Here is a 16116-nt window from a genome sequence, read left to right as displayed (position 1 = left end):
GGAAGTGATCTATATAGACTTCAGTAAGGTGTTCAACAAGGTTCCTCATGGCAGACGAGTTAACAAGGTTAGATCAGATGGAATACAGGGAGAACTAGCCATTTGGATACAGAACTAGCTTGAAAGTAGAAGACAGAGGATGGTGGGGGAGGATTACTTTTCAGACCGGAGGCCTGTGACCAGTGGTGTATCACAAGGATCGTGCTGGGCCCAGTGCTTTTTGTCTTTTTCATATATCATTTGGATGTGAACATCGGAGATATAGTTAGTAATTTTGCAGATGACACCAAAGTTAGAGGTGCAGTGGACAGCGATGAAGTTTACCTCAGAGTACAATGGGATCTTGATCAGATGGGCCAACAGGATGCAGAGTGGTAGATGGAGTTAAATTTAAGTAAATATGAGGTGCTGCATTTTGGAAAAGCAAATCAGAGCAGGCCTTATACACTTAATGATAAGTTCCTGGGGAATGTTGCTGAACAAAGACATCCTGGAGTACAGGGTTCATAGCTCCTTGAAAGTGGACTTGCAGGTAGATCAGATAGTGAAGAAGGTGTTTGGTATTAGATTAGATTACATTACATTACAGTGTGGAAACAGGCCCTTCAGCCCAACAAGTCCACACCGACCCGCCGAAGCGCAACCCACCCATACCCCTACATTTACCCCTTACCTAACACTACGGGCAATTTAGCATGGCCAATTCACCTGACCTGTACATCTTTGGACTGTGGGAGGAAACCGGAGCACCCGGAGGAAACCCACGCAGACACGGGGAGAATGTGCAAACTCCACACAGTCAGTCGCCTGAGTCGGGAATTGAACCCGGATCTCCAGCGCTGTGAGGCAGCAGTGCTAACCACTGTGTCACCATGCCGCCTTTTTTGCCTTTTTTGATCAGTACATTAAGTATAGGAGTTGGGAGTTCATGTTGTGGTTGTACAAGACATTGGTTAGACCACTACTGGAACTCTGCATTCTCCTTGCTATAGGAAGGATACTGTGAAACTTGAAAGGATTCAGAAAAGATTTATAAGAATGTTGCCAGGATTAGAGAGTTTGAGCTATAGGGAGAGGCTGAATAGGCTGAGGCTATTTTCTGTGGAATGTCGAAGGCTGAGGGGTGACCTTATCGAGGTTTATAAAATCATGAGGAACATGGATAGGATAATAGACAAGGTCTTTTCCCTGGGGTGGGTGTGTCTAGAACTAGAGGGCATAGGTTTAGGATAAAAGGTGATGCGTGTATGGAATGAGCTGCCAGAGGAAGTGGTGGAGGCTGGTATAATTAAAACATTTCAAAGGTTTCTAGTTGAGTATGTGAATTGGAAGGTCTATAGGCCAAAATGATGGCAAATAGGACTTGATATATTTAGGATACCTGGTCGGCATGGATGAGTTGGATCGAAGAGTCTGTTTCCATGCTGTACTTCTCTAGGACTCTGAGTGGTTCAAATCGAAAGTTCAAACCTCAAGGATCAATTTACAGTTTCCAATAACTTCCAGCTAAACATTTTAACTCTCAGAGTGATATATTGCGACTTCACTTTGTTCTTAGAGTCACAGTCATAGAGATGTGCAGCATGGAAACAGGCCCTTCGGTCCAACCCGTCCATGCCGACTAGATATCCCAACCCAATCTAGTCCCACTTGCCAGCACCCAGCCCACATCCCTCAAACCCTTCCTATTCATACACCCATCCAGATGCCTTTTAAATGTTGCAATTCTACCAGCCTCCACTACTTCCTCTGGTAGCTCATTATGAAAAAGTTGCCCCTTAGTTCTCTTTTATATCTTTCCCCTCTCACCCTAAACCTATGCGCTCTAGTTCTGGACTCCCCCACCCCAGGGAAAAGACGTGGTCTATTTATCCTATCCATGCCCCTCATAAATTTGTGAATCTCTGTAATGTCACCCCTCAGCCTCCGATGCTCCAGGGAAAACAGTCCCAGTCTGTTCAACCTCTCCTTATACCTGAAATCCTCCAACCCTGGCAACATCCCTGTAAATCTTTTCTGAACCCTTTCAAGTTTCACAACATCTTTCCAATAGGAGGGAGACCAGAATTGCAAGCAATATTCCAACAGTGGCCTAACCAATGTCCTGTGCAGCCGCAACATGACCTCCCAACTCCTGTACTCAATACTCTGACCAATAAAGGAAAGCATACCAAATGCCTTCTTCACTATCCTATCCACCTGCGACTCCACTTTCAAGGAGCTATGAACCTGCACTCCAACGTCTTTGTTTTGTTTCTCAATTTCCCTCTGACTATTAGGGGGTCTATAATACAATCCCAATAAGGTGTTCATCCCTTTCTTATTTCTCAATTCCACCCAAATAACTTCCCTGGATGAATTTCTGGGAATATCCTCCCAAAGTACAGCTATAATACTATCCCTCATCAAAACTGCCACACCCCCATCCTCTTTTGCTTCCCTTTTCATCCTTCCTATAGCATGTATATCCTGGAACATTAAGCTGCCAGTCCTGACCATCCTTGAGCCGCATTTCTGTAATTGCTATGATATCCTAGTTCCATATTCCGAATCATGCCCTGAGTTCACCTGCCTGCCCTGTTAGGCCTCTGGCATTGAAATAAATGCAATTTAATTTAGCAGTCCTACCTTGTTCTCTGCTTTGTCCCTGCCTGCCATGACTTTTTGACTCACTTCTCTTCTCAACTGTACCAGTTTGAGATTGATCTCTTTCCTCAGTATCTCCCTGGGTTCCAAACCCGCACTCTCCTTACTAGTTTAAATCCTCCCAAACCTCCCTGCGAGTATATTAGTCCCCTTCCAATATCCTTCTTGTACAAGTCACTTCTACCCAAGAAAAGATGCCAATGATCCAAAAATGTGAATCCTTCTCCCAAACACCAGCTCTTCAGCCACACATTCATCTGCTCTATCCTCCCATTCCTACCCTCACTAGCTCACAGCACCGGAAATAATTCTTGTATTACTACCCTTGAAGACCTTTTTTTTATATTCTCCCTTCAGAATCTCATCCTTTTCTCTTCTTATGTCGTTGGTTCTAATATATACAATGACCTCCGACACGTCCCTCTCCCCTTTGAGAACATTCTGCACCCTCTCTGAGACATCCTTGATCCTGGCATCAGGGAGGCAACACACCATTCTGATTTTTGACTGTTGGCCACAGAAACATCTGTCTGTCCCCCTGACTAGAGAGTCCCCTAATGCAATTGATTGTTTGGGACCCCTCATAACAGTAGAGCCAGTTTTGATACTTGGCTGTTCATGCTACATTCCCTTGAAAATCCATCACATTTTTCAAACAGCATATTTGTTTGAAATGGGGATAGCCACTGAAGACTCCTGTACTACCTGCCTACCTCTCCTACCTTTCTTGTAGCATCTACCTGACTGTATCTGCGGCTTTTCTCCCTTCCTATAACTGCCATCCATCACACCTCCTCGCTCTTGTAAATTCCTCATTGCCTCTAACTGTCGCTCTAACCGATCCAGTTGATCTGACAGATTTTGCAACCAACATTTATTGGAGAGAAAATCCTCAGTAATCCTTATCTCTCCCAAAACTCCCACATCCGACAAGAAAAGCTCATCGCACTACTAACGGCCATTTTGCTCCTTCCAATCTATAGACATAGAAAATAGCACAGTCTTATTGCTCTACAAAATACTGCTCCAGGCTAACGTAATCCTTATGGCTTACATTTTTAAAATTTAATCAAGAGACAGACCCCAATAAAAACATATAATGATGAAAGAACCCACTCTACTCACTGATGTAGATTTACAGCCAGGCTACATGTGCACCACTTGAGATACATTTGGCTATCTGTCCACTGTTGATGCTTCATAACTTCAATTATGTGTACTTTTCAAGGCAGAGAAAACAGTCATCAACAATCCCTCAGCCGCTCTGTAAAAAAATACTTAGTTTCTCAAGTAAAAATAAAACACTGTGGATGTAGCAAATGTGAACTAAATTACTGGAAAACTTCAGGTTTGGCTGCATTGGGGTAGAGAGAAACAGAGTTAATGTTTGAAGTCCAATGTGACTCTTCTGAACTGTTCTCAGTTGATTTCAGCTTGAATTTTAGCTAAGTTCACACTCTTGCTGTTCAATGAGCTGCGAGGCCCAGGTCTCACTGTGTGTCACTCAATCTGATCCATTTTCAAACTGACACTAGGGAATTAAGAACTTCCAGCTTTAGAATAATGATTCTTTGCCAATGGCCACATTCAGTCTTCTGCCCTGATCAGGTATCAGGAAACTCTCATCCCTTACCAGGATTTACATGTTGCCTAATTTGCACTTAATTCATTGCACTCTCATGAAGATCATGACAGGAATGTGCCAAAAGGGCTGTGATTTTTCTGCTCAATTAATATTATTTCCTGTAAGTTTGAGTAAATGATGTATAGAATCAGCACCAAACCAACAGTAAATACATGGCCTCCACAGCCTTCTGTGGCAATGGTTCTTGTCTCCCTCTGAATAGAAATGAGAGTTAATGTAATAAATTTAATTTTGTTCTTCCTTTCCCCTTTTGTATGACATAAGGATTTAAGAAGTTTAACGTTATTTAATGATGAGCAGTATTGTTTCAGGATGGTCTATTCTACTGGAAGCTATTTACTAATTTCCAGATAACACTTGTTTTGTCCACAGGTCCATTTCAGTCAAAGGTCATGTCCTGGCTCGATCTCAAACACCACCAGAGAAGGATGGTGTCTGTTTAACATTTCATTGTTATGTCGCAGTTGACCAGGCCAGTGCTTTGATAAGCCTTACTAGTGAATTGAAAAATGTAATGCCAGAATTTGAATTTTATGTATCTAAATTATTCAGACAGAATTCTGAAAGCTTTTAGCAAATAATAAGTAAAAATTACCATAGCTATGGGGTGCTTTCATTAAATAGTAGGCTGGTAATTTGTTTTTATCACACATACCATACCAGATTAGTAATTATCCTTAGTAGTTGTCTTACTAAATTATTCATTCAAAAGCAGTGACGCATGCTTAACATTGTATTTAATTAATTTTTGGCAGAGTGAAGCCTTTGCATAAGTATTGCTACACATTGCTTATTATTAGATGTTGGGGCAATTATTCCTCTGGACACAGGTATTAAAACATGTGTTAATAATTAGACTGCTTGAGCATAATGATTTCTTTGCATCTATGATATCATGGACAGTATTAAAACATAGCCTAAAACAACACCGAACCTATACAGCTGTACTGCTTCAATACTTAAACCACAAGGAACCTTTCATGTGAAGATATTCATTGCAAATGTTAATCAACAACTACTCAATAGCAAACAAAAGCAATAATAGAATCACCAATGTGCTGATGCATCATATTGATTATTGTCAAACCATGGGATGAAATGATAAGAGGGAGAGTAGTTCCCTTGTGCAGCTCCTTGTTGCCGGTGTGGCATCAAGAAAAGTTGCAATGTAACATGTTGCTATCTCTCAAAAGGAATTTGAGAATATAAAAAGATTTAAATTAGTCCAGACCTGAAATTGAACCTTCAAAGACAAAGAAAATATCAAACACAACTCCTTGTAGCCAAAGGATTGACTCAAAGACTCAGGCAATAGCACACTCTCAAGAGTTACAGAAAAGGAAGATGGAGGGTAAAGCAGTAAATCAAAGCTGGAATATTATAAAGGAAGATACATGGCAGTGTTCAAAGCTATAACCTTACCCTAAAGCAGATCATTGCTGACTGCCATGACCAGTGAAGCTGCATTTCACACTGACTGTACTGGTGGTGCATCAATAAACCACAACAGCTGAAAAATTCTGTCCCTTCTCTCTTTCTAACTTGTATTCTCCCTTCACTGTGTCTGTTTTCCTCTGAGTGTGGAAGCATTGCATGTTTGTACACTTAAAATCACAATTCTCTTTCAACTTTTTAGAAATAAAAACAGAAAATGCTGGAAAGGCTTTGCAGGTCGAGCAGCACCTGTGAAGAGAAATCAGAGTTAATGTTTCGGGTCCAGTGACCCTTCCTCGTTCTGAGAGGGGTCACTTGCCCCGAAATGTTAACTCCGATTTCTCTTCACAGATGCTACCAGACCTGCTGAGCTTTTCCAGCAATTTCTGTTTTTGTTTCTTATTTACATGATCCGCAGTTCTTTTGGTTTTTACGCTGTCTTTAAAGATCTTGTTGTTCGGATTTGTCTAGTTTTTGATGTCGAGACCTCAGATCATAGATTAATGCATCACAGGCAATTCTGTGCTGTGGATTTGTATTCATTGAGATCTGTCTAGACTCTATGCACTTAAGCTCCTCAGTAGTCAGCAAGTAGAGCTTTACAGTCCATTTATCTGACTTGGAGATAATTCAGAGCACTATACTGATTTATTTGATTAGGAATGGACACTCAGCCTGTGTTTGTCACCAATGGAGAATGATTATAAAGCCAAGTGACACTTTCAATCTCTGGACTGTGTCTACCACAATAACCCATTCATTTAAGACAGGCTGCAGGGCAGCTCCACAAATTCTTTCTACGTCGAAGTGAATAAACATTTAGGATCGGTTGCTTGCCAAGCAAGTGCCACACAAAGCTTGTAGACACTGCAATGCTTTGAAATTAAGTGGGACTTTCTGGCTGACTGTTATCGATCCTCCAGTAAAACATTAACCAAGCTTTATGAAGTAACAGCTTGCACTCTCTGCAGAATTTCTATGTCAGTTTGAATTGAATTATGACCATCTTTAGAAGAGTAAAGCACATCAACAGGACTCCAGAATAAAATACCTTGCAAAAAATGCTGCCCATCTTTTCACATGGCCCTTCCTGCAATCTGTTAAACTGCAATTATTGAAAAGCTCAGAGGAAACAGGATGCTCAGGATGGCTTGAGTCAACTGCAAGGGTTTGTAATGCAAGTACAAAGTGATATCCTGCCCAACATTTAGCCAGAGGAGACTGCTAAATTCTAAGAGTGGACGTCAAATTGGCAGTCTGGTATCAAGGTGGTAGACAGGGTGGCATCAACTCACATGTGAAATCTGTGGACGATGTGGCCAAAGAGGCAGCATGTGAAAAGGAAGGAGGATGGAGACATTAAAGGACAGCTATTTGGGTAATCCCAGAAGTAATGGTATAGGAGGGAGAGTAGTCATTGCTGGAAGTGGTCTTACTCTGATTTCAGAGCGTCAAGTGGAAGTATATGAGTCGTACTGTGCTGAGAAATGGGGGAGAGGCGCTGCAGGGTGACAACTGGATCGAACGCCACAGAGACATCAAGGAGGAGGGACAGTACACCACATCACACAGCTTGACACTGCCCACTTTGGTTATAGTTGTTTTGATGCAATGACTGGAGATGGGAATGACCAAAACAATTTGTTGCAGGAAAGATGGGCAAGGATTTGAGAATGATCAATGTTTTTTTTGAAAATAAAGCATTGGTGAGGAAAACGTTTGGAGATGGGTTCGTGACAAATAGACTGGTCAAGGAAGGTTGCTTTGCGGAGAGATTGATGGCAGGAAGAGCACCTGTACTCTCGTGGGGGACTATTTAGATTTCTGACGAGCGTCCGTGCCAAAAATGGAAAGTGAATGGCCAGAAATGTTTGTTAAAACGAGTTTAAAAGAGGAGAAATTAGACAGGCAGGGAATCAGAGATCAGACAGTAAGTGGTGGAAGGAAGATTTAGCTTGGGGCCAAGAGGATGAGGGAGGACTGTTAAAAAGGTTGAATATTCTGTTGAACTTCTTGAAGTTGGTTCTTTGAAGTTCAGACAGAGAAGGCATAGGATGGAGGTTGATGGGTGCCAATGGCTATAGAGAAGAGAAATTAGGAATTACTAGATGGATAAAGGTCTCTCAGGGCTTTGTTGAAAGGCACCTTACCTAGGAATAACGTACTGAGAAGAATTGATTTAAAATAATGTGCAAAGAGAATAACATACCGGGAGAATAGTCTGCTAAAGGTCTTTATTAGCCTTTTCCACCACACACATATTTTTCTAAAATAATTTATTTTCTGGTTCACAGGACAGGCAGTAAGAAACCTCCTCAAAATATTGGAAAGTTTAGTGCTATTTTAATAACATTGACAAAGTACACTTCAACACAATTATTTTTACAAATTAGAAAATCCACTCTGCTTGCTGGCAGCTACCAGTATTCCCTTCCAAAGACTGGGCAGTTATCTGATAGTTATGTCATTTTAATTTGAATTACTAAATGTCTTCCTACTGCTATCAAAGTAGATAAAGTTGTTATGGACTAGGCCAGACCACTCAAAACATTCTTAAGCAGACAGCCCTAGACCTAACTTTGCAATTTGTTTTGGTAAGTGTACAGTGAAAATTACACGGAGTAAGATAGCTCCTAGGTTTTAAAACAGACAAAAAAAATTAACAAAACTACACAAATAACAGAATAAGGAACCTATACAGAACTCAACCTATCCAAACTAGACTTAATTATGTTGTTCCGAATATACACAACATTCCCAAATAAGCAAACTCCCTTTAAAACCCAGTATAAATGGAACACATGCTTACAGGTTGAAGTTGGAGGGCAGAAAAGAGACACAGTTTTTACACACAGCTCTCTGCTGAACTTCCCAGTTCAAGACTGAACTAAAACTCCTCAGTTCAGGTCAGCTTGAGAGCTGACCACTTCCCTCTCTTTATATAGGTCACTTCTAAAGCTGACCACTTTGGCCTGTAGTCTCATCTGTTTACATATAAACAAAAAGCCTCTCAAAATCCTTCTCATCTCTGTATCAAACCAGACTAGTCACAGCCCAGTCCGGTTTATTGCCCCTCTGAAAAAGAAGCTGAAAATGTGTTGCTGGAAAAGCGCAGCAGGTCAGGCAGCATCCAAGGAGCAGGAGAATCGACGTTTCGGGCATGAGCCCTTCTTCAGGAGGGCCCTCCTGAAGAAGGGCTCATGCCCGAAATGTCGATTCTCCTGCTCCTTGGGTGCTGCCTGACCTGCTGCGCTTTTCCAGCAACACATTTTCAGCTCTGATCTCCAGCATCTGCAGTCCTCACTTTCCCCTCTGAAAAAGAAATCAAGGACAGAGTCTCCTTGAGCCAAGGAACAGCTTTTAGAAAAAAAGGGACTAGCTTTGTGACAAAGTACTCAGATGGATGTGACTGTTTTATTTAAAATGTTCTGTTATTTCTGGTTTATGATTAACTTTTATGAAATAACTGCATAGAAGCCAGTATTCTGTCACCATAACACACTTTATTTACTTGTGCACAGTACATGGGCTCTTCCCAGCCAGCTTAAAGCCAGTCCCTGAGGAGACGTTCTGAATCTCTAGTTTATCTCTGTCAGCCAGGGCTCCCTGACTGGCTTGGGTTAACAACCCCAATCAAGGATCTCATAGTCAAAGACATCCACTTGGCCCCCAACCAATCATGGCCGAACTGGTCCTCACCCTTAACAATTTCTCCTTCGAATCCTCCCACTTCCTCCAGACCAAAGGGGTAGCCATTGGCACACTTATGGGCCCCAGCTATGCCTGTCTCTTTGTTGGCTACGTAGAGCAGTTGATCTTCCATAATTACACCGGCACCACTCCCCACCTCTTCCTCCGCTACACTGATGACTGCATTGGCGCCACCTCGTGCTCCCGCGAGGAGGTTGAGCAATTCATCAACTTCACCAACACATTCCACCCTGACCTTAAATTTACCTGGACCATCTCTGACACCTCCCTCCCCTTCCTGGACCTCTCCATCTCCATCAGTGACGACTGACTTGACACTGACATCTTCTACAAACCCACCGACTCCCACAGCTACCTGGATTACACCTCTTCCCACCCTACCTCTTGCAAAAATGCCATCCCGTATTCCCAATTCCTCCGCCTCCGCCGTATCTGCTCCCAAGAGGAGCGGTTCCACCATAGAACACACCAGATGGCCTCCTTCTTTAGAGACCGCAATTTCCCTTCCCACGTGGTTAAAGATGCCCTCCAACGCATCTCATCCACATCCCGCACCTCCGCCCTCAGACCCAACCCCTCCAACCGCAACAAGGACAGAACGCCCCTGGTGCTCACCTTCCACCCTACCAACCTTCGCATAAACCAAATCATCCGCCGACATTTCCGCCACCTCCAAACTGACCCCACCACCAGGGATATATTTCCCTCCCCACCCCTCTCCGCCTTCCGCAAAGACCGTTCCCTCCGTGACTACCTGGTCAGGTCCACGCCCCCCTATGACCCACCCTCCCATCCTGGCACTTTCCCCTGCCACCGCAGGAACTGTAAAACCTGCGCCCACACCTCCTCCCTCACCTCTATCCAAGGCCCCAAAGGAGCTTTTCACATCCAAAGTTTTACCTGCACATCCACTAATATCATCTATTGTATCCGTTGCTCCCGATGCGGTCTCCTCTACATTGGGGAGACTGGGCGCCTCCTAGCAGAGCGCTTTAGGGAACATCTCCGAGACACCCGCACCAATCAACCCCACCGCCCCGTGGCTCAACATTTCAACTCCCCCTCCCACTCTGCCGAGGATATGGAGGTGCTGGGCCTCCTCCACCGCCGCTCCCTCACCACCAGACGCCTGGAGGGAGAACGCCTCATCTTCCGCCTCGGAACACTTCAACCCCAGGGCATCAATGTGGATTTCAACAGTTTCCTCATTCCCCTTCCCCCACCTCATCCTAGCTTCTAACCTCCAGCAACTCGATCCCCTGACCTGTCCGGACTTGTCCGACCTGCCCAGCTCCTTTTCCACCTATCCACTCCACCCTCTCCTCCCTGACCTATCACCTTCATCTCCTTCCCCACTGACCTATTGTACTCTATGCCCCTCTCTCCCCACCCCCACCCTCCTCTAGCTTATCTCTCCACACTTCAGGCTCTCTGCCTTTATTCCTGATGAAGGGCTTTTGCCCGAAACGTCGATTTTGCCTGTCCTCGGATGCTGCCTGAATTGCTGTGCTCTTCCAGCACCACTGATCCAGAATCCCCAACCAATCATGACAATTTAACGATACAACATTCAAAAAAATCATTTCAAACGGAGGCCATCTGGCTCATCATTTCTGCGTTAATTCACTGAGGAACAAATCACCGTGTATCACTCCCTTGCCTCTTCCCAGTAACATTGGACATTCTTCCTTTTCAGGTGGAAATCCAATTCCCTTGTGAATGCCTTGATTGAACCTGCCTTGATCATACTTTCAGCCAGTACATTGAATCCTGACAGTGTGTACACAGGCCATTTGGCCCATTGAGTCTGCGATGACCCTCTGAACAGCATCCAGCCCAGACCCACACTCCATGGCTAATTCATCTAGCCTCCATATTCCTGGACACTATGAGCAATTTAATATGGCCAATCCACCAAACCTGCACATCTTTGGACTATGAGGGGAAACCCTCACAGAGAATGTGCAAACTTCACACAGTCACCTGAGACTGGAATTGAACCTGGGTCCTTGGCGCTGTGAGCCACCATGCCTCCACATTTCTTCACCTGGCCACTCACTGGTTCAAAACATTATTCCTTGTGTCAACATTTTTTTTCGAGGAGAAAGTGAGGACTGCAGATGCTGGAGATCAGAGCTGAAAATGTGTTGCTGGAAAAGCTCAGTAGGTCAGGCAGCATCCAAGGAACAGGAGAATCGACGTTTCGGGCATAAGCCCTTCTTCAGGAAGGGCCTTCTTGGATGCTGCCTGACCTGCTGCGCTTTTCCAGCAACACATTTGCAGCTCAACGTTTTTTTTTTGCCAACTGTCTTAAATTGGAGTCTTTTGCAGCTGGAGCCTTCCACCAATGGGACAGTTTCTCTCTATGTATTCTGTGCAGGCGCCACATGACTTTGAATACATTTAACAAGTCTCTTTCTAATCTTCTCATCCCTCAGGAAAACAAAATCATCTTTGCCATCAACCCACTTGCAGATCTTTGTTGCTCAAAACATTCTTGTGACTCCTTTCTGCTCTTTTTTTCTGATGTCTTCATGTTTTCCCTAAAGAGTGGTGCCCAGAACTGGGCCCAATACTCCAGCTGAGGCCAAACCAGTGTTTTATACAGGTTTAAATTCGATTAAACATTACTGCCGACGATACAAGGCACTTCGTCCATATCTTTAGTACTAGAATAGAAATCCTATGCTATAGATAAATGGAATGACAGTGAACGAGAATGCAAATATTACTATGTAACCACTCACGTGCATAATGCATATCCACCAGCAAATCATCCTTATCAACCCTCAACTTGCTGGACAGTGCATAGTTTTGAAAACTTTCAAAAGGAATTGCTAAACCTTTCATCCCACTTCCTTCTTACTCCATCACACCAGCAGATTCTGTCATTGCTTAACTTGAGCTTCACCTGCTCTTCATTCTCCAGCCGATTGGAACAGACAAATTAGCAACTGTGACATTTCCTCAGCTGCAGCTTCCTACTGAGGAGTTCCACTTGCTCTGGATCTCATACTGTGCCTGGCGCAGCAAAGCGCTCCACTCCATAGAACCAGCACCGCAGGTGAGCAGTAAGCACTGACATCTGGAAGCATCACTTGCAGTACAAATCAAATGAAGAGGGCAAATAGACAAGCTCTTCTCCCTGGGGTGGGGGAGTCCTGCAAACAGGACTCTAAAAAAATTCCATTCCTGTCCACTGGATGGCTTACAGTCAGCCACATGTTGTGCAATGAACAATGTGACTGCCTACAATGGGATAGCCACTGTGAAACTTGTGAAAGAACAATAGTGAGAAATTGGAAAACTATTTGGACAGAAGACAATTACTTTTGGCTGTGCTATTTGGAAGGCTCATTGGACCCAAAACGTTAACTCTGCTTTTTCTTCACAGGTACTGCCAGACCTGCTGAGTTTTTCCTGTAGTTTCTGCTTTTGTTTCAGATTTCCAACATCCGCAGTTCTGTTTTATTTACTTGTGTGGGCTATTATTGGTTATTTAATTCTCTTGCCCTGTTCTTTACCTGGACTCTTTCACCACTGTTCTTTATTTACTTCACAGCTTCACCAGTCATTACAATCCTTTTTACAACAGCATGGAAAAATTGGCTTTTCAAAAGAGCTTTAGCTTTTCAGAACACCTCAGGATACCATCAATATAATGAGTTTAAAAAATGGTCTTCAGTCGCCAATTACACTGCTACTGCACATTATCAAGTCCAGCTTGTCTCAAAGTATTACAACTCACAAGAGTTTCATACTAGAGTGGAAATATTGTTTAGGGTTGCACTACCAGAGGTGCCAGTTTTCAGGTGAAGTGTTCACCCAAGTTTCCTCAGCTGGACCTATAACAATCCTGTGGCATTATAGAGTCATAGAGATGTACAGCACGGAAACAGACCCTTCGGTCCAACTTGTCCATGCCGACCAGATATCCCAACCCAATCTAGTTCTACCTGCCAGCACCTAGCCCATATCCCTCCATACTCATTCAGATGCGTTTTAAATGTTGTAATTGTACCAGCCTCCACCACTTCCTCTGGCAGCCCATTCCACACACGCACCATTATCTGTATGAAAAGGTTGCCCCTTAGATCCCTTTTATATCTTTCCCCTCTCACCCTAAACCTGTGCCCTCTCGTTCTGGACTCCCCCACCCCAGGGAGAAGAGCTTGTCTATTTGCCCTCTTCATGCCCCTCATGATTTTGTAAACCTCTATAAGGTCACCCCTCAGCCTCCAACGCTCCAGGGAAAAAAGCCCTAGCCTATTCAACTTCTCCCAATAGTTCAAATCCTCCAACTCTGGCAACACATAGAAGAAGAAGAATAATGGAGGTCTCCTCCATGTTCAGGCTAATAATTATTCCTCAATCAAGGTCACCAAAAACACAGCTTATCTGTTTATTCTTATATACGATTACACAGGAAATGGCACACAGAAATAGGCCCCATTCGCCCCACTTGGTCCATACTAGTGTCTATCCTCCATTCAAACCTCCTCCTCCTCTTTCATCTCAATCTGTGATTGCATCCCTTTACTTTTTTGTCTAGATTCTACTGAAATGCATCTGAACTATTAATTTCAAACACACTCCTATTTTGCATTATTGGTCTCTAGTGATCTTCACAGGTGGAAAGATTCTCACTGCATCCACTCTATTAAAACCTTTCAGAATTTTAAAAACCTTCACTTGGTCATTGATCCGTCTTATTTTTTCGTCAGGAAAGAGCTCCCCCCCTTTCTTGATATGCATTACCACACATTTTTCACATTGTTTCTATCAGTCTTCCCGCACCCTCTCAAGTGAGTGCCCAAAACTGCATACAGTTCTAACTACTTGAAGTAATGATTGACACAAAATAACTCAAGACGTATGAGTGGGAGTAGACCATGTGGCCTGAGAAGCCTACTCTGCCATTCAATGTATGTACCCACTCCTACAGTATCATTCGGGAGGGAGTCTCAGGATTTTAACCCAGTGCCAGTAAAGAAAGGGAAATATATTTCCAAGTCAGGATGGTGAGTGACTTGGAGGGGAACTTGAAGGTCGTCAGTTCCATGCTGCCCTTATTCTTCCAGATAACAGTGGTCGTAGCTTTGGAAGGGCCATCTCAGGAGCCTTGGTAAATTACTGCAGTTCATTATGTAGATAGTACATACTGCTGCTACTGAGTGTCGGTGGTGGGTGTTGATTTTTTTTCAAAAATATACTTTATTCATAAAATATTTTTATGATCTGTACAATTAGTGGTGCCATTCATTGGTGCACCTTGCATTTCTTTACATACAGAGATCAGAATTAATCATTCGTACATACAGGTCAGTACGTTTACCATCCATATATTTAGCTGAGGCTTCAACGGAGCCCAGTTACTGAGTGGGCCCCCTGTTCTTCTTTGGCAGATAGATGTTACACGGTGGTCTTTCCCCACCGCGCCTTGGCGGCAGCTGCCCCAAACTTCAGTGCGTCCTTCAACACGTAGTCCTGGACCTTGGAATGTGCCAGTCTGCAACACTCAGTCGGGGTCAACTCCTTCAGCTGGAAGATCAACAGGTTTCGGACCGCCCAAAGAGCATCCTTCACCGATTTGATGATCCTCCAGGCACAGTTGATGTTCATTTCGGTGTGCATCTTGGGGAACAGACCGTAGAGCACGGAGTCCCGCGTCACAGAGCTGCTCAGGACGAACCTCAACAAACACCACTGCATTCCTCTCCAGACTTCCTTTGCGTAGGCACATTCCAGAAGGAGGTGTGTGACAGTCTCATCCCACTCTGCCCCAGCAGCCGCTTCGAGGGCAGTGTGCGGTGCGGCAGAGAGTCCAGGCCTGTATAAAGAATCTCACAGGCAGAGCACTTCTCACCACCAACCAAGCCATGTCCTGGTGCTTGCTGGAAAGTTCTCGCGATGAGGCATTCTGCCAAATGACTTAGACAGTCTGCTCAGGGAACCGCTCGACAGGATCCGCCCTCTCCTTTTCCCAAAAGGTCTCAAGGACACTACGTGCTGACCACTTCCTGATGGACTTGTGGTCAAAGATGATTTTCTTCATAAATTTCTCCACGAAGGACAGGTGATACGGAACGGTCCAACTACTTGGTGCGTTCAGCGGCAGCGGGGCCAGGCCCATCCTTCGCAACACCAGGGACAGGTAGAACCTCAGTACATAGTGACACTTGGTGTTTGCGTACCGGGGATCCATGCACAGCTTGATGCAGCCACACACAACGGTGGCCATCAGGGTGAAGGTGGCATTGGGTGTGTTTTTTTCCCCCGTTGCCCAGATCTTTATACATCGAGTCCCTTCAGACCTGGTCCATCTTTGATCTCTATATAAAAGGGAAGATGGCCCGGGTAACTGCGACGGCACAGGTTCTGGGAATAGGCCACACATAACACCACTGACAGTGCCTCACACTGATGACCAGGTTTTTTCCCACGATGGAGATCGACTGTAGCTTCCATCTGCCCAGTTTCTGCCTCACTTTCCTGATACGCTCCTCCCAAGATTTGGCGCATGCCCCAGCCCCTCCGAACCAAATACCCAGCACCGTCAGGAAGGTGTTGATGCTTGTGGATGCAGTGGCAAAATCAAATGGACTACTTTATCTTGGATGGTGTTAAGCTCCTGGAATGTTTCTGGAGCTGCACCTATTTATGCAAGTGGGGAGTATTCC

The 16116-nt window shown here is 44.2% G+C and overlaps 1 protein-coding gene across 4 annotated transcripts in view; it reads right to left on the bottom strand.

Moving 5' to 3' along the window:
- slc39a11 (solute carrier family 39, member 11) overlaps nucleotides 1-16116 on the bottom strand; it is a 728791-nt gene that overhangs the window by 405287 nt on the left and 307388 nt on the right. The gene's annotated exons all lie outside the window — the stretch shown is intronic.

Source organism: Chiloscyllium plagiosum, unplaced genomic scaffold, assembly GCF_037043375.1.
Source record: "Chiloscyllium plagiosum isolate Xiang-an unplaced genomic scaffold, Cpla_swu_hap1 HiC_scaffold_25, whole genome shotgun sequence".
NCBI lineage: Eukaryota > Metazoa > Chordata > Chondrichthyes > Orectolobiformes > Hemiscylliidae > Chiloscyllium > Chiloscyllium plagiosum.
The sequence above is the reverse complement of the archived record's forward strand: the minus strand, read 5'-3'. Positions and strand labels throughout refer to the sequence as shown.